Here is an 18535-nt window from a genome sequence, read left to right as displayed (position 1 = left end):
CTTCAGTCAGGGGCTCCTGCCCTGGCTCCAGCCACCGAGGAAGGGCATTGTCCTTTTGGGTTGAGCTTCCCTCACCCCACCCAGGACCCCTGCATTCTGCTGACTGTGCCTAGGGTGCCCAGAGCCTCTCTGGCTGCCAGGAGACACAAGAATTAACCCCTTCCTACCACCCGCACAAGTGACACACAAGCCCCTTCATGCCAGAGACACACGGGTCTCAGAGGAAACGCCTGGGGTGAGGGGCACTTTTCCTCTCCCTCAGAGATGGCTGGCAGGACCCCCGGCCTCAGCACTATCGTGACCACATTTCCAAGAAGAGGCTCCTGGCGCTGCGGTCAGACAAAGGGGCTGTGTGTTAGTTCAGGCTGCCTGGAACACATCAGAAAAGGGGCCCCAGTTTACACAGAGGCAGGCGCGTCTCAGGAACTAGAGTGTGTGGTCCCAGCCCGGCAGCCACTCCCAGCCCCAGTGCAGACCCCTGGATGAGGGGTCGAGAGAGCGAAGGCTGACGGGCTCCATGGACCTGTTTATTATTTTCTCCATCAGGAAGTCTTTCCTTCTGAAGCTCCTAGGGGGCCTTGAGTGAGTGACTTGCTTTGGCTGTAAAAGGGGTTTTGCCCAACTGCTTGAGTCCCAGGGTTTTGCACAATTGTGCTGTGTGTTGTGGTCTTCCCTCAGGCCTTCACAGGCTCACAGCTGGAACTGTGCGCACTCATCCAGATATCAACACGCACACACCCCCAGAGACTCGCATAGGCATGCTCTAGATGGATCATGGGGCAATTCGAAAGGAGATGCAGCCCTGGGCTCTGGGATTGGGCTGGGAGGACAGGGTTTCCATTTTGGACCAGAGGGTATGGAATACGAACACAGGGGAATGGAGATACAGGTTCAGTATCCTTTGTCAGAAACGCTTGGAAAAAGAAGTGTTTTGAATTTTGGATTTTTTGAGAGTTGGGATTTGCATGATACTTACTGGCTGAGCATCCTAAAACCAAAATCTGAAGTGCTCCAATGAGCATTTTCCTTGAGTGCATGTTGGTGCACAAAAAGTTTTAGATTTGGAGCATTTTCGATTTTGGATTTTTGGACTTTGGATGCCCACCTTGTATATACTGGGGAGTCATCAGTATCAGGATGATGGAGGAAGCTTGTGAAATAACATGCAGTGTGAGAAAATAAAGAGTGAACTCTGGGGAAGAGAATATTAAAGAGGTTGGCAGAGAGACTGGAACCCACAAAGGTGGAAAAGAGTTAGTCAGAGGTTGGAGAATTGCAAAAGCCAAAGGAAGATTCCAGACAAAGGCTGGCCAGTATGTGAAGGAGCCTTGAAGGTAAGCCAGTGGCCAGTACTGAATCTTGGCAGAGGAAACCAAGAACAATGATACGGTTTGGCTGTGTCCCCACCCAAATCTCATCTTGAATTGTAGTTCTCATAATCCCCACATGTCGTGGGAGGGACCTGGTGGGAGGTAATTGAATCATGGGGGCTGTTACTCTCATCCTGTTCTCATGATAGTGAGTTCTCACGAGATCTGATGGTTTGATGGTTTTTTAAGGGGCTTTCCCCACTTTGCTCGGCACTTTTCTTATGATGCCATGTGAAGAAGGACATGTTTGCTTCCCCTTCCACCTGATTATAAGTTTCCTAAGGCCTCCCCAGCCATGCTGAACTGTGAGTCAATTAAACCTGTTTTCTTTATAAATTACCCAATCTTGGGTATGTGTTTATTAGCAGCATGGGAATGGACTGATACAAACATCCTGTTGGACAGCAGCAATGTCTATAGAGGTTCCTCCTGCAGGAGTGGCTCAAAGGGGACCAAGGAGAGTGTCCAATATGTAGATTTAGGCTCATGAAAGGTAGTTGTCTATAAAAACCCTTGGGACCGGGATGATCCCCAGAGATAAGTCTGGTGACAGTTGTCTTAATACAAAAATGAATTATTAGAATTTCTCTTGAGTTATTACTCAAGTTGTCAAAAGCTGACTAAGTTGTTTGGTTGGAGGCTAAGGGGAAAGTAGTTTATATTTATGATTCTTCTTTTTATGCTTGTATACAAAGGAATAGAAGTCAGGACTCTTGATCTAACCTGAGTCAGATTTCCTACGTCAAATACTGTTTCTCTAGTCTTCCTCTTACCTCCCTAGTCTCCTAAGTTTATTAATACACTTTAAAACATAATAGGTTTCCTTGAATAAAATGATTCTGATTTTCAGCTGGGCTGTACGACTGGAAACATTAAGTAAAAAAATGCATTCTAGGCCAGGCACAGTGGCTCACACCTGTAATCCCAGCATTTTGGGAGGCTGAGGTGGGAGGATTGCTTGAGGCCAGGAGTTTGAGACCAGCCTGGGCAACAACATAGTAAGACCCCGTCTCTACAAAATTTTTTTTAATTAGCCGGGTGTGGTGGTGCACACTTCTGGTCCTAGCTACTTGGGAGGCTGAGATGGAAGGATCACTTGAATCCAGGAGTTAGAGGCTATGGTGAGTCGTGATTGTGCCAGTGCACTCCAGTCTGCACAAGAGAGTGAGGCATTGTCACTGTCAGAGATGATAAATTCCTTTACAAAAAGCTTCAGGTCCCTATTCTTTGTTTCTTAAGACCAACTTCCTTGTACTTCCTTGTCTCCTAGCTACCTGTTCTATAAATAACCCTCCTGCCTTTGCCGCACCCAGACCACTCCAGACATGCCTTCCCTCCCAGTAACGGGCAGCCTCTACCTTCCTGCCTAATTGACCCTATTCAATTTTAAACCTTAGCCAATCGGGTTAGCTTAGATTGTGCGGTCCAATCCCAGCTAATGGGTGTGCTCTTGTGATCGAGATTGGCTCAAGTTACACGCTTCTGCAGAAGTAAATTGCCTTGCTGAGAGAGCTTTTTGCTGGAGTGCTGATTCTTCTTTGTGGCACTGAGCATTTATTTCCAACAGTCACCAAAAAAACGTTTTCTATGATAAATTGTGATTATTTGTTTTGTAGATTTGGGGTAAAAATGTAAACCATTGAAAAAAGTCTTGCCCTGGCTCATTCAAAAAGACAAGCAGTAGAGACCTCATCTAGGAGAATGTTCATGCTAATTTCTGTCAACTACAAAACACAGATGCTGCCACAACCACCAAACAGAATAGAGAAAATCTGCTCAGTAAAACAAGATATTTAACTATTTTAAAATTTGGGGCACAGTGGCTCACGCCTATAATCCCTGCAATTTGGGAGGCAGAGGAAGGAGGATTACTTGAGCTCAGGAGTTTGAGACCAGCCTAGACAATACATTGGGACCATCATCTCTACCAAAAAAAAAAAAAAAAAAAAAAAAACGAGCTGGACATGGTGGTGTGCACTTGTGGTCCCATCTACTTGGGTGGATCACTTAAGCACAGGAGATTGAGGGTGCAGTGAGGCATGATCACACCACTGTACTCCAGCCTGGGAGACAGAGCAAGATTCTGTCTCAAAAAAAAAATGGTTAGACTCATTCTCATACTAATAATTGGGGGTTTGTGTGAAACATCACATAAAAAGAAGCCAGCCAGGCAAGGGCCCCCTTAAATGCCATTTGAGGAAGTGAGGCCATCAGGGTGGGCTTTATATGGAATCAATTTTTTTTGAAAGACCATGTAATACCTTTTACTCCTTCTAAACTTTGTAAGAAATACAATCAAAGTCCTCTTTCTGTAACCAGATGACAAAAAACAAACAAACAAAAAAAAAGGTTGAGCCAGCCCTACAGAACCTGGTCTCTTACCGTGTGTTTCTGTGAGACAGTTTTAACAAATATTTTGTATTGCTCAGAAAAATATTGGTATTTCCTGATGGCTTTTCACTTGAAGGAAAGACTGGAGCAGTTTGACTGGGGCTGGGGATGCTGGGATCAGAGAGTAAATAAAGATCCCAGGTGCTCATTTGGCTTAACTCCACCAAAAAACAAGAGAAAAGAGAGAGAGGAGAGAGAGAGCGCTCTCTGTAGCAGAACTGTACCCATTGTAGAGAGGTGGAAACTGAGGCCCCAGCAGAGGCCTTCCCGGGCAGTGCTTGGGCTAGAGCCAGGTCAAGGCCCATTTATACCCGGAGCCAGCAGGACCGCATCCTGGCTGGCTGGCTCCCCGCCCAGAGACTGCTCGAGAGCTTGGTTGGCTATTGCCTTCCAGAGCAGCCCCTCCTTCCTGTGCACCTCCTCGCCTCTCCCCCAGCCCCTCCATGGAGGGCCAAGAAGCCCAGCCAGCCCTGGGCATGGGTGCTAAGAGATGTCTGGGCTCAGGAATTTCCTGGCAGGAGCAGCAGTACCCATGTTTGTCTCCGGGCATCCCCAGCCCCAGGGGGGGGCCAAGTAAGAGAGGCAACAATGCCAGAGTAGGTCACAGAGCAAGAGCCTGGAGAGCTAAGAGCTATCCCTGTTCAGGGTTCTGACGGAGTTTGGGTGTTGTCCCCTCTAGATCTCATGTTGAACTGTCATCCCCAGTGCTGGAGGCGGGTCGTGGTGGAGGGGGTTAGATTATGGGGGTGGATTTCTCATGAATGATCTTGCGCCCTCCCCTTGGTGCTGTCCTCACAGTAGCGAGTTCCTTCTTGCGAGATCTGGCTGTTTGAAAGTGTGCGGCACTTCCCCGCCCCTCCTCTTGCTCCCACTCTGGTCAGGTGAGATGCCGGCTCCCTCTTCGCCTTCTGCCAAAATTGCAAGCAAGGTCTCATTCGAAACAGGGCAGGTGCCGGCACCACACTTCGTGTAAAGTCTACAGAACTGGGAACCAATTAAACCTCTTTTCTTTATAAATTATCCAGCCTCAGGTATTTCTTTATAGCATCATAAGAATGGCCTAACACGGGGTCTGTCTTAGGAAGGGGCCCTCGGGCTGTCCCTCTTCTCCCTGGCCCTAGCCCAGGAGGAGGACCAGCGAGATCAGTCAGGTGAGAAGCCTCTCCATGAAGATCCTTCTGCTATTCATTACACACACAACAGCATCTTGGTCCCAGACGCGGGGTCCCAGAGAGGACCTCGAGGAGACTTCCCAGGTCAGCAGTGGAAATTACCCACCACTGGACATTGGACGGGGCAAAGCTGTGGTGTGGAAAGGGGCAAATCCACCTCCCTCCCACGTGTACCCACATGATTGTCCCCGGGACTTCCATGAGCTTGATGAGCCAGAAGCTATGGTTCTGCACACGTGAGTCTGTGACCTGACAGCTGTGCCTGCTTCACCAGTGTAGAGACTCGGATGCCCAGGCAAACCCTGGAAGTGTGGAAGGGAAGGGGAGAAAGCCTGCGGAGGGAGTTGGAGGAGCCGTGGATTCCAGTAACCTTCGCGGATTAGTTCAGAGGGAAATGTCCACAGCAGAGATGACTATGACACCCGGCACAAGATTTAATTCTCAGAGTGAAAACGAGAATGCCGTGTCTGTGGGAGCCCCGGGAGAATGACTCAACAGTGGCGTCCTACAGCATGATTTGCTTTAACTGCAAGTGAAGACAATCATTCAGGAGTGGAAAGAATATAACTGAATGCTTTGTCACAAATTTACTTTGATCTCATGTACCCCATAAATACAGACACTCACTATGTACCGCGAAAATTAAAAATAAAGATAACAAATTCACATTCCGCTTGTTCATCCTGATTCTTACTGCATCAAAGACAACAAGGAAGGCCCCATTGCCTGCCTTCTTGCTCATAGTTCAGCCGTCCAAGAATCATTCTTGATGCCCTGCAAGTGCCAGGCGCTGAGCTAGGCTCTGCAGATGCGACAATGGACATAGATGCTGTCCCAGCCACCGGCACTCGCTGCCCGGGGAAGAACCAGGTAAGGTTCCAGTGCATTGCCCTCCATGAAGCAGGAGCAGGAGTCTCACCGTGGGGCTGGGAGCTGCCTGCCTTCCTCCCACCAGCCTCTAAGGGAAGGATTTGTGTCTGCTGGCCCTCCTTGGTAGTAACAAATTCTGGTCGTGGACAAAGCAGATAGAAGACTACAGAAGACAGACAGGCTAAGGCAATCTGTGCAAAAAGATGGCGGCAGGGGAGAGGAAAGTCAAATTCACAGAATGAAGCGCGGACGTGGGTGGCGAGTATGTGGCTGGGATTTGAGGTGGAAAGAGGCTGAGAGAGGACTGAGTTCCGGGAGGCAGCTGCCTCCTGCGTGGAGGACTTTCCAAGGGCAAGTGCTGGACATTGAGAATCGCTCCCAGACAATGATCCAGTTTCTCCAACAAATCAATGACATGAAAAGGAAAGGAGAAGAAAAGGGGTGACTCTGAAAGAATGCAATCCACGCCCTCATTTGAGCCCTCATTTGAACAAACCAGTCATAAAAAGACAGTTTTGACACAGTGGAGGAATCTGAATATGGATTTTGTGGTAGACAATATTACAGATTTACTTTTTATTTATTTATTTTTTTTTTGGAGATGGAATCTTGCTCTGTTGCCCAGGCTGGAGTGCAGTGGTGCGATCTCGGCTCACTGCAAGCTCTGCCTCCCGGGTTCACGCCATTCTCCTGTCTCAGCCTCCCGAGTAGCTGGGACTACAGGCGCCCGCCACCACACCTGGTTAATTTTTTGTATTTTTAGTAGAGACGGGGTTTCACCATGTTAGCCAGGATGGTCTCAATCTCCTAACCTCTTGATCTGCCCACCTTGGCCTCCCAAAGTGCTGGGATTACAGGGGTGAGCCACCGTGCCCAGTCTACAGATTGACTTTTAATTGTGTTAGCTAAGATGATGGCATGGTAGTTGCATTAAAAAGTGTCTTTTGTATTCACAATAACCAAGATAGGGAATCAGCCTAAGTGTCCATCAGTGGATTAATGGATTAAAAACATATACACAAAGAAATATTATTTAGCCATTAAAAAAGGGAATCTTGTCATTCGTGACAACATAAATGAACCCAGAGGACATTCTGCTCAGTGAAATAAGCCAGACTAAGAAAGACACATACTACATGACCTCACTTATATGTGGAATTTAAAGAAGTCAAACTCCCAGAAGCAGGGAATAGGATGGGGGCTGCCAGGGGCTGGAGGGCTGGGGAGGATGTGGAACCGGGAGATATTGGTCAAAGGTGTTTCAGTTAACAGGAATACGTTCTGGAGATCTATTGTATATAGTAGCATGGTGACTGTAGTTAATAGTTCTGTATTGTAAACTTGGAAATTGCTACAAGAGTAGATTTGAAATGTTCTTACCACGCACGCAAAAGGATAATTATGTGATTGATGGATGTGTTCATTAGCTTGATTTAATCATTTCCCAGTGTATACATATATCAGAACATCACCCTCTGCATCATTCGCATATCCAATTTCTGTCATTTGTACCTTTAACAAAACTGGGGACCAGAGAGTGTGGAGAAAAAGTGTCCTCATCCGAAGAGATGCACCCTGTAGTATTAAGCTAAGATGCCATGAGGTCAGTGTAAGTGGTGGAGGGTAGAGATCAATGAACTAGCGATCAGTGAAATGAGACTGGCAGAAGCTGATGGTTGTGGAAGCTGAGCGGGATGTCCCAGTAGCACGGGACAAGTTCCCATTGCAGCCCACACCTGAACCAGGCCATAGTTGGGGCCAAGCTTCCTCTCTGGCAGAGCTAGAAGAAAGCAGGCCTAGCCCATCAGACCTTTTAGGGACCTCCAGGGCCTATCGGGGGCAGGGGCCAGGGCAAGGCAGCTGTGGCTGGGGGTGCTCATGTGGCCCTTTAGGAGTCTACTGGGGTTCTTTGAGACACACCCCAAACTAGAGAGCAGAACATCTTGATCACATCATATTTTAGTGAACCCCGAAAAGTAAATAAGAATTGAGATAGGTTCATGATGAACTAACCCTATTGCTCATTTCCTATGTTTGACTTTAGCATATTCAACTTTCCGACAGCCCCATTACACTGGCCACACCACAGACCCACGCCTTCCATCCCTTCCTCATGCCCAAGCCAGCAAGAGTCACTAGCTGGCAAATCGCTGCTTTCCACTATAGATGGGGGAAACTGCCTGGCTGCCAACAACCCAGTTTACGTAGCAGTCTCCCCTTGGTCAGCACCACCGGAGTTTTGTTGGTTATGGGGCGATCTTACTGAGGTTAGTTAGGTGTGCTGCAGCAGTGAAGCTGGAGCCTGCCTTCTGCACCTTGGACTTGCACCAACCAACTGGGCTCCAATGCAAAGGGCAAGAGCACGATGAAAGAGCACATTTGCAATTCTAGAAGACTGCATCTAAGTTGCAAGGTGTAATTGGGACCCTGGTTACATTTTTAGCTCAAGGGAATAAAGCTCATCCCATCCTCCCTACCCCAGGAGGGAGTGTCTGTTGGTCAACTATGTGACCTCTTTTTTTTTTTTTTTTTGAGACAGGGTCTCACTCTGTCTCTCAGGCTAGAGTGCAGTAGCCCAATCATAGCTTACGGCAGCCTCTACCTCCCAGGCTCAAGCAATCCTCCTGCCTCAACCTCCCAAGTAGCTGGGACCACAGGGGCACACCACCATGCCAGGCTAATTTTTAACTTTTGTAGAGACTAGGTCTTACTATATTGCCCAGGATGGTCTTGAACTCCTGCGCTCAAGCAATCTTCCCACCTCAGCCTCCCAAAGTGCTGGAATTACAAGTGTCGACCACCACACCCAGATTTTTAGTGCTATTTTTTTTAAGTACCTTGTGTTCAACTTCAACTGGTCCCTCACTCCAACTCCTAACATAGCCTGCACCCAGCTACAGCGAGGCTTCCTAAAATACAAATCTGGCCCTGTCCTACCTAAGCAGAAACTGCATCCCGCCTCAGCAGGCCCCGGAGGCTTTGGTGTCTGTCAAGCTCCCCATCAGCGGATGAAGCCTGCAATGCCGCCCGGCTCCTCTGTAACATGAGTGTGGCCCCTGACTTCAGTTCTCTCCAAGAAGTCTTGGGTGCTACAGTTGCCACCACCGCCCACCCGTGCGCCACCCCCAGCTTCCTCCCTTGGTGAGGCAAAGCACAGCCCCTATGCTTGGTCTGTGTCTCCCGCAGGCCTCTCACAACAGTTGCTTAGCAGAGCTTTCTCAGTCAGCACTGAAAGGGAACTTAGAACCAAGTGAGCTATCAGCCCCTCCAGGCCTGACTTCCCCACTCAGAGCCTCCCCCACTCCTTCCTCCCTCCCCGCCTCCCGACCTCTGGGTCTGGGTGGCTGCTCTCCACACACCTCCCAACCACATTGACCTGGGGAAGCAAGACAGATTCGAGAGTCTTGATTTTTGTTTTCACTAATTGCAAAAAAAAAAAAAAAAATACTAAATAAATCAAAATAAACCAAAAAGAGAAGGAAAAATTCTCCCATAGTCCCTACCCTATATATGGAACCTACTCTCTCTCATTGCCTTTGAGGCTTTGTTTACAGGCAGAACCAGCATGAGACTGGCAGGCATGGTGAAGAGTCAGTTACATAATTCGGATTTTTTCACTTAGAGCTGTAGATATTCCTTCCACGCCAGTGCAGAGTCTTCATCATTATCCTTTTAAGCCACATAATATTCTATTAAATGTACATGCCAGCATTTATTTAATCATTCCCCAATTATAGGTCATTTAGGTAGTTTTTCCTTCTTTTGGGAATTATTGTTTTAAAATATATTCCCTGAGGGTTGGGCGAGATGGCTCACGCCTGTAATCCCAGCACTTTGGGAAGCAGAGGCAGGAGGGTTGCTTGAGCTCAGGAGCTCGAGACCAGCCCGGGAAACATAGGGAGACCCTATCTTTACAAAAAATAGTCAGGTTTGGTGGCATGTGCCTGTAGTCCTAGCTCCTCGGGAGGCTGAGGTGGGAGGATCATCTGAGTCAGGGAGGTCAAGGCTGCAGTGAGTTGGGACGGTGCCACTGCACTCCAGCCTGAGTGACAGACTGAGACCCTGTCTCAAAAAATAAAATTAATAAATATAAAATACAGTCCCCGAAGGGGAATCACTACATCAACAGGCCTAATGCTTTTATGGCTCTTGTCTTTGTTTGTTTTGTTTGTTTTCTTTGAGACGCAGTTTCACTCTTCCACCCAGGCTGGAGTGCAATGGCACAATCTTGGCTCACTGCAACCTCTGCCACCCGGGTTCAAGCGATTTTCCTGCCTCAGCCTCTCAAGTAGCTGGGATTACAGGCACCCACCACCACGCATGGATAATTTTTGCATTTTTAGTAGATACGGGGTTTTCACCATGTTGACCAGGCTGGTCTCAAATTCCTGACCTTGTGATCCACCCGCCTTGGCCTCCCAATGTGCTGGGATTACAGGCGTGAGCCTGCTTTTATGGCTCTTGATAGCTATTGTAAGATTGCCTTCCTGGGAAGAATGGGGTGGATTCCATCAATTCCCCGGCCTAGATCAGCGCTTCTCAAAGTGTGGCTCAGGCACTCTTGGGGGAAGGGTGGTCTTGGTACGCTTTCTGGGGATCCACAAGGTCAAAACTATTTTCATAATAATAATAAAATGTTGTTAGTACTTCCTTTTCCACTCTCTCCCTTTAGTGAGTGTACAGTGGAGTTTTCCGGAGGCTCTATGCTGTGTGATGCCGCAGTAGATTGAATAGAGATAGGAGAGGCCAACCATCTTTCACGAAGTCCAGCATCACAGAGATTTGTGGAAATGTAGAAATAATGCTTCTCTTCTCACTAAATTTATTTTGCTTTGAAAAATATAACTTTTAACTAAAAATGTTATTTATGTAAATAATATAGTTTCTTTCTTTCTTTTTTTTTTTTTGAGACAGAGTCTTGCTCTGTCACCCAGGCTGGAGTGCAGTGGCGCGATCTCAGCTCACTGCAACCTCCGTGTCCCAAGTTCACACCATTCTCCTGCCTCAGCCTCCTGAGTAGCTGGGACTACAGGCACCCACCACCACGCCCAGCTAATTTTTTTTGTATTTTTAGTAGAGACAGGGTTTCACCATGTTGGCCAGGCTGTTCTCGAATGCCTAACATCGTGATCCACCCGCCTCAGCCTCCCCAGGTGCTGAGATTACCGGCGTGAGCCACCATGCCCAGCCAGTTTCTTTGTTTTAATTTCTAACATGGGAAACCCTGATAGATATCTACATAGACAAGAGCTTTTTGAGATCCTTAACACTTTTTAAGAGTGTAAAGGGGTCCTGAAGCCACATGGTTTGGGAACCACTGGCCTGTACATGATGTGGCAGAATGCAGGGTGTGCTGAGCAGGCCTTGTTCAGCCCATCGCCTACCTGCCTGTCTCCCAGGCATGGCACCCAGGACAAGGCACAGAGCAATTGGCTTTTTTGTCTTTTTATCTCTTCTTGCCACTTTTATTTTCTTCTCTTCTTCTCTTTCCCCTCTTTGTTTTTCTCTTGTTTTGCTCTTCTTTCCCCTACTCCAGCCTCAGACCTCATAACAAGAGCTGCACTGATAATGAAACCTTCTCTGCTTCACCTAAATCAAACATTTTTTCTCACATCTAAATAGAGATTAGTGACATTTGAAACAGGTTTTTCATTATTACTAATATCATTCACAAGAAGTGACATGTGTGGTGTTATGATAAGTACACACGTGTTGGCTTTTGCCCACAGTTCCTGGCTCGGAACCCCCATAGCCCTTGTTACAGTCTCGTGTTATGACAGTGGCTGTGTTGGGCCTCAGGAAACAGAAGCTCTCTGGCCTTCTCCTGCTCTCCTTTCATCTGCCACCGGGCAGGACTCGTGTCTCTCCCCGCCTTTCTGATTGTGGGTCTTAAGACTCTCCCCAGAGGGTTCTGTCCTACTCCCTGAGCGAAGGAACGCTGACACCATGAAGCTTCCGTAAAAACCCCAAGAGGACAGGGTTCAGAGAGCTTCCGGAGAGCTGAGCTCGCGGAGGTTCCTGGAAGCTCCATACCCCTTCCCCTATACCTTGCCCTGTGCATCTCTTCACCTGTATCCTTTGTAATATCCTTTAGAATCAACTGGCGAATGTTAAGTATTTCCGTGAGTTCTGTGAGCCACTCCAGCAAATTGATCAAACCCAAAGAGGGGGTTGTGGGAACCCCAACTTGAAGCTGGTCGGTCAGAAGTTCCGAAGTCCAGACTTGCGTCCGGGTCGGGGATAGTCTTGGGACTGAGCCCTCAACCTGTGGGCTGTAAGACTATCTCCAGGTAGACAGTGTTGGAATTGAACTGGAGGACACCCCACTGCTGTCCGCGGCTTGGTGGGACAACCGCCCACACATCTGGTCCCAGAAGTCTCCTTCTGTGTTGCTGACTGTTGTTGTGGTGTGTGAGAACAGAGGAAAAACATGGTTTGAGAGTGTTTCCCTGAAACAATATGCATATTTTAAAAATATACACACGTAATCAAAGGACTAAAAATGAAAATGAGATATTTTCATGCCAACTTGGCAGAGATTTATTAGATGGCAACGCTTAGTGCTGGCAGATGTCTAGGGAGGAGGGCAGCCTCATGTGGTTTCTAGAAGGCAACTTGGCAACGCGCACCAGGGGCCTTAAAAATAGCCTACCCTTTGACCCAGAGGAGTGCAAAAGGCTGACAGCTCCACTTTGTGCTATTAACAACTTGAAGTTGCCTGGGATCTTGACAACTGAGTGTAAGCAGGGATTTTTTTTCCCTTTCATTAGGCCCAGAGAAGGTACATCTGTGGGTTTTTGTTGTTATTGTTGTTTGGGTTTTTTGGTTTTTTGTTTGTTTGTTTTTGTTTTTTTTTTTGTGAGACAGGGTCTTGCTCTGTTGCCCAAGCTGGAGGGCAATGGCACAATCATGGCTCCCTGCAACTTTAACCTCCTGGGCTCAGGCGATCCTCTTACCTCAGCCTCCTGAGCAGCCAGGACTACAGATACATACCACCATGCCCAGCTAATTTTTTTAAACAAATTTTTATAGAGACGGGGATCTTGCTGTGCTGCCCAGGCTGATCTCAAACTCCTGACTCAAACTATCTTCCTGCCTCGACCTCCCAAGTACTGGGATTACAGATGTGAGCCACCACACCTGGCAAGAGAAGGTACATTTGGGAAGGGAGGGGGGTTACTGGACTTCAAAGATAGAGATGACATGGTCACCTGAACTCTCATCAGGACACGTGGGCAAACTCTCCTGCAGGTAGCAGGCCAAGGCCTATAGGGAGAAAGAAGCCTGAGGGCAGGTGCAGCTTGTGTGCCAGGAACCACAATCCAGGTGAGTACTTTGGAATACTCCCTCTGTACTAAGATCCTCTCCTCTTATGCCCAAGCCTTCAGTAATAATATTGGATTAAGAGGTACTGCCTGGTCTTAGCAGGTGTGATCCAGAAGTCAGCTGGAGCCTGGCCATGCCTTGAACTCTACATGAGGTTGGCTCATTGTGAGCCCAGAGGGCTAAGGAAGGCCACAGCCCTCCGTAGGATGTCCCGTTGTGTGGTCTGGGGATGGCCAATGCCCTCCCAAGTTTTCCACACATTCCCAGGGCAGGACTGCTGACACCTCCACGGCCTCTGCTTTTCCCATGGTGCTGCTTGTCAGTCACTTGTCTCCTCTTCCGGGAGTCCTATAGAGACCCCCCTGCCCTCAAGGTGTCATGGGCATTTCTGAAGCTCAGGGACTGCAGAGAGACAGGGAGATTTCACATCACAGAAGCACAAGCTTCCATCGGGCATCTGCACAGCTGAAATGGCCCACGGCTGCCCTGTCCCCGCGGAACATCCCAAGGCCGGCCCCCACAGGAGCCAGCCTCTTGCAGGCAGGCTTCTCTCACCTTCTGCCTTCCTGGCCCTTCTCTCTACCCCTCCTCTTTCCTCCCTCACAGCAGCTGAAGCCTCTGCGTGGTGGCCCAGGTGCCTGCCGATGTCCACTGCCTCTGCTCCACCATCTGTCCTAACAGTTGCCAAGGTGTTTCCCAGCTATGAGGACCTTTGCTGCCAGTTGTCACAATGAAAATGGTTTCCTCTGTTTCATCTGGGCCTTGGGGAATTAGAGTGATGCTTGGGTCCATCCTTGGATGCAGTGGCTCAGGAAGCATGTGCATCCCAGAAAAGTGAGTTCCCTGGTGGCCAGAAGGAAGGAAGGAGAGGTGGCTGGCTAAAGTGACCAGCAACCAGGTAGGGGCAGTGGTTGTGTGGATCCTGGAGCATCGTTTGGGGTTTCTGAGGTGGGCAAAATAATCTCCCCCATCCCAATATGTCCAGGTACAAATCTCAAGAACCGGTGAGTATGTTCAATTACATGGCAAATTAAGGTTGTCAATGGAATTAAGGTTGCCAATTATCCTGGATTATCCTGGTAGGCCCAATGTAATCACAAGAGTTCTTGAAGGTAGAGAGTGGGGCAGAAGAGACAGAGGGATAGGATGTGAGAAGGACTCAATCCACTGTTACTGGACTTGAAGACGGAAGAAGGGGCGATGAGCCAAGGGCTGCAGGCAGAACCGGCTCTGGAAGCTGGAAAGGCAGAGAAACAGGTTCTCCCCTAGAGCCTCCAGGAGAACACAGTGCTGCCAGCACCCTGATTTTAGCCCAGTGAGACTTGTGTTGGGCTTCTAATCTACAGAACTGTAAGATAATAAATTTGTGTTATTTTAAGCCACTTAATATACGGCAATGTGCTACAGCAGGAAGGGGAAATAAACACATCTTCCCAGACACTATCAGGGGACAAGAACCTGGCAAAAACCTACACATCCTGTGTCCCTCAGTTGACCATAATGAGGGCACTGAAGAGCAGAATCTCCTAGGAAGCTGGAGAGGCTGGAAGCATCCAGGATACACGTCTGTCCAGTCTGGATCTTCTTAAAAACCAGGAACGTGAGTAGGTGTGAGTCTGCACATGGCCAGGAGAAGAAGGCTGGCAGTACCCTCCACCACCCCAGTCTCCTGGAACCACCTTCCTAGTGGGGGATTCCCAAGGAGAGTCCTCAGCCTGGGAGGCTCCAAGGTCTGATGAGCAGGCCTGTGGAGCAAGCTTATGTTAGCTGAGCTCATTCTGGAAACCACAGCTTCCCACTGGCTTCTGATCAACAGGACCTTGTCTTGCTCAAGTCAAAACACCCAGGAAGCCAAATCATAACAGAGGGCTTCTGAGCAAGTTCCGAGATGCAAAGGTTTCACAGCCCTGGCTATGCAGCTCCGTAATCGTGCCCACAACAGCTGCCCCTGGCATCAGGTGGGCCACATGCATCCTTGCACCTGGTCTTCTTGCCCACTCCCCTGACACAGTGTAGATGGCACTGCCAAAACCCCGTCCAAGCCAGAGCTTTCTCTGTGTTTCCACAGTGACAGAGCCAAGCCCCTGCTCTGGGCTGGCTGTCATTCTGTGTCCTGAAGAGGACTTGGCTTAACTCTCTTCTAGTTCATTTCCTGTTGGATTTAAAGCTTGGCTTTCAGACTTCAGTCTTAGTTCCCTCCTTTCCATGCCACTGGCAGAAGCCTCCTGGCCTTAAACTTTTTATTTTTATTTTTTGTGGGTAATAGTAGATATATATATTTATGGGGTACATGAGATTTTAATATAGGCATACAATGTGTAATAATCACATCTGGGTAAATGAGGTATCCATCAACTAAAGCATTCATCCTTTGTGTTACAAATAATTCAGTTATACTCTTTTAGTTATTTTTAAATGTACAATTAAATGTTATTGACTATAGTCACCCTGTTGTGCTATCAAATACTAGGTCTTGTTTATTCTTTCTGTTTTTTTGTACCCACTAACCATGGCCACTAATCATTACTTTAATAAATCCTTTCTTGAAGGTGTTAGTGTTTTTTAAGCATTCAATTTAGTTTGTGTTTGGAATTCAAAGTTAGCACAAATGACTTCCATGCCACTTGCACTCTTTCAAAAAAAATCATGACAGACATCACTAATCAATTACTGTACTCTTCCTCCCTGGGCCTGGAGTGCCCCAGGAATCCTTAATATAGTCTTCTAAGCAGTCCTCACCTAACAATTGGAAATGGCAAGTGAAAAGAAACTAACATGTCATCCCTTGATGCAATTACAGTTAAGGACAGAGTCATCTTTTTAATTCCTCCCACTATGTTTATCCCTTTACTATGTGACGGTAATTCTGTCACCAAGAGCTAGCATCCCAACTCAATACACCATTTCTGTGAAATTATAATCTCCATCTACTTTGAGTGGTAAAGAAAAGAATAATTCACAATCCACTGTTGAAATTTTGTCAGATAATGCAAACAACAAATGTTGTTAGCTGTCTAATGATTTTGTGTTATTTCCTTAAGGAAATTTCTCCTCATTTTTATCCAGTAGAAAGGTCTTGACTTCCTATTTTCCATGTCTCCTTGATGTGACAGCATATCTGAGGCCTTGTTACGGGCACATGTGACAGTGGATCAGATGCTCTTAGGAAAGAAAGTGGCTTTCACACAGATTCCTTGCTCAACTTATATAATTGTACATAATTCCCACAACCCAAATACAGGCTTTTCTCACCTCACATTTTCTTCAGCCTGTTAAGACAGTTGCAGTGATGGAATTTAGTCCCACATTAGCAGTATCACTACTCAAGGGCCGATTAAACATTCGCTCAATGGCAACTTCTTAGAATTGTAAAGCAAAACCAAATGCAATTCAAGTGTAGAGAATGATTACACTTAACATGGTAGACCGTAAAGGAGACTCACATCGGAAAATGCAGCCAGAAAATATTATACCAATGTCTTTTTGTCTTGTTTTGTTTTGTTTTGTTTTGTTTGACAGGGTCTTGTTGCATCGCCCAGGCTGGAGTGTGCCTGCAGTGGTGTGATCACGGCTCACTGCAGCCTTGACCTCCCGGGCTCAAGCAATCCTCCCACCTCAGCCCTCTAAGTAGCTGGGGCTACAGGCGTGTGACACCACATCTGGCTAATTTTAAATTTTTCTGTAGAATCAGGGTCTCACTATGTTGCCAAGTTTGGTCTCAGGCTCCTGGCCTCAAGTGATCCTCCCTCCTCAGCCTTCCAAAATGCTGAGATTATAGGCATGAACTGCCATACCCAACTACACTGGTGTCTTTAAACTAGAGGATTCCTAATTCTCCTTCGGAGAATCCCAATGGCTAGGACAGTGGGAGGTCCTGTTCTAACGTTCACCTGAAAGCAAGATTTTATTACCACATTTATTTTATTTACTTTATTTATTGATTTATTGAGATAGACCCTCGCTCTGTTGCAGTGCAGTGGTAAAATCTCAGCTCACTGCAACCTCCGCCTCTTGGGTTCAAACGATTTTCCTGCCTCAGCCTCCCAAGTACCTGGGACTATAGACACGCACCACCACACCCGGCTAATTTTTTGTATTTTTAGTAGAGATGGAAGTTTCACCATGTTGGCCAGGCTGGTCTTGAACTCCTGACCTCAAGTAATCCACCTGCCTCGGCCTCTCAAAGTGTTGGGATTATAGGCGTGAACTCCTGGCCATCTGTTAATTTTTTTAAATATCAGACTTGCAGAAAAGTTGAGAAGCAGCTAAACACCCATTTACCCTTCACTATATATATATAAAAATATATATATAAATATATATATATATTTTTTTTTTTTTTGCTGAAGCATTTGGAGTAAGTTGCAGACATATGCTCACTTCACCCCTAAATACTTCACCTGCAGCTCCTAAAAGAAGAACATTCTCTAACATAACCCAATACCATGGTCACAATGAAGAAATTTAACGTTTAACGTGGATACAATATTATCTAATAATCTGTATTTTTAAAAAATCTTTGTCTTGCATCTAATCAGGGTTCACACATTGTATTTGACTGTTTAATACCTTTTCATCTAGAGCTGTCTTCCCACCTTTTTTTGTCTTTCATGTCATTGACATTCTTGCAGAGCCTAATGGACTATTCTGCAATCTCTATTTGCCTAATTACTGCCTCATGACGTAATTCAAATGAAAACTTTTTTCTTTTTTTTTTCGGTTCTAAGATCCCCTGTGGATGCCTGAAACTGCAGAGAGTACCAAGCCTGACTGTCGCCAATCACAAGAAGTTTCTGTTCAGGTCTTCCACCCACGAATGTAATGCCTTTTTCGTCTTAACTGAGCACTTATCACGCACTGTGGTCATAACTTTTGCAGTTTGAGGTACAACAGCAAAACCAGCACACATTCTTTTTCTTTCTTTACAATTTCACAGTTAGAAATTTTATTCTGACCATAGATTTTGGCAATCTCAGCAAATGATTTTGTTTCTTAAGTTGGGAACTTTTGCCTTTTCCCTTACAAGAGGCACTTGAGGGCTTCTCTTTGGCATATCTGAATTACCGGCTTCACTACGCTTGTGCTTTGAGGCCATTATTTAGTAAAATAAGGGTTCCTAGAACACAGGCACTGCAATTCCTTGACAGTCGATGTGATAAGCTAGACGGCTGAACGGGCTAGTGACTAACGGCTGGTGGTGTCTCCAGCATGGATACGCGGGACAAAGGGGTGATTCACATCCTGAGCAGGATGGAGTGGGGCAGCCAGAGATTTCATTGCGCTGCTCAGAACAGCGCGTGATTTAAAACTAGTGAATTTTTGGGGACGGGGAGGGGCGCGGCTGGCCGGTCTTCCTCTCCCGCGGCGCAGGCGGTGCTGGGCGGGTGGAGGCGCGGAGTCGTCCCC

This window comes from Macaca thibetana, chromosome 12, assembly GCF_024542745.1.
Source record: "Macaca thibetana thibetana isolate TM-01 chromosome 12, ASM2454274v1, whole genome shotgun sequence".
NCBI lineage: Eukaryota > Metazoa > Chordata > Mammalia > Primates > Cercopithecidae > Macaca > Macaca thibetana.
The sequence above is the reverse complement of the archived record's forward strand: the minus strand, read 5'-3'. Positions refer to the sequence as shown.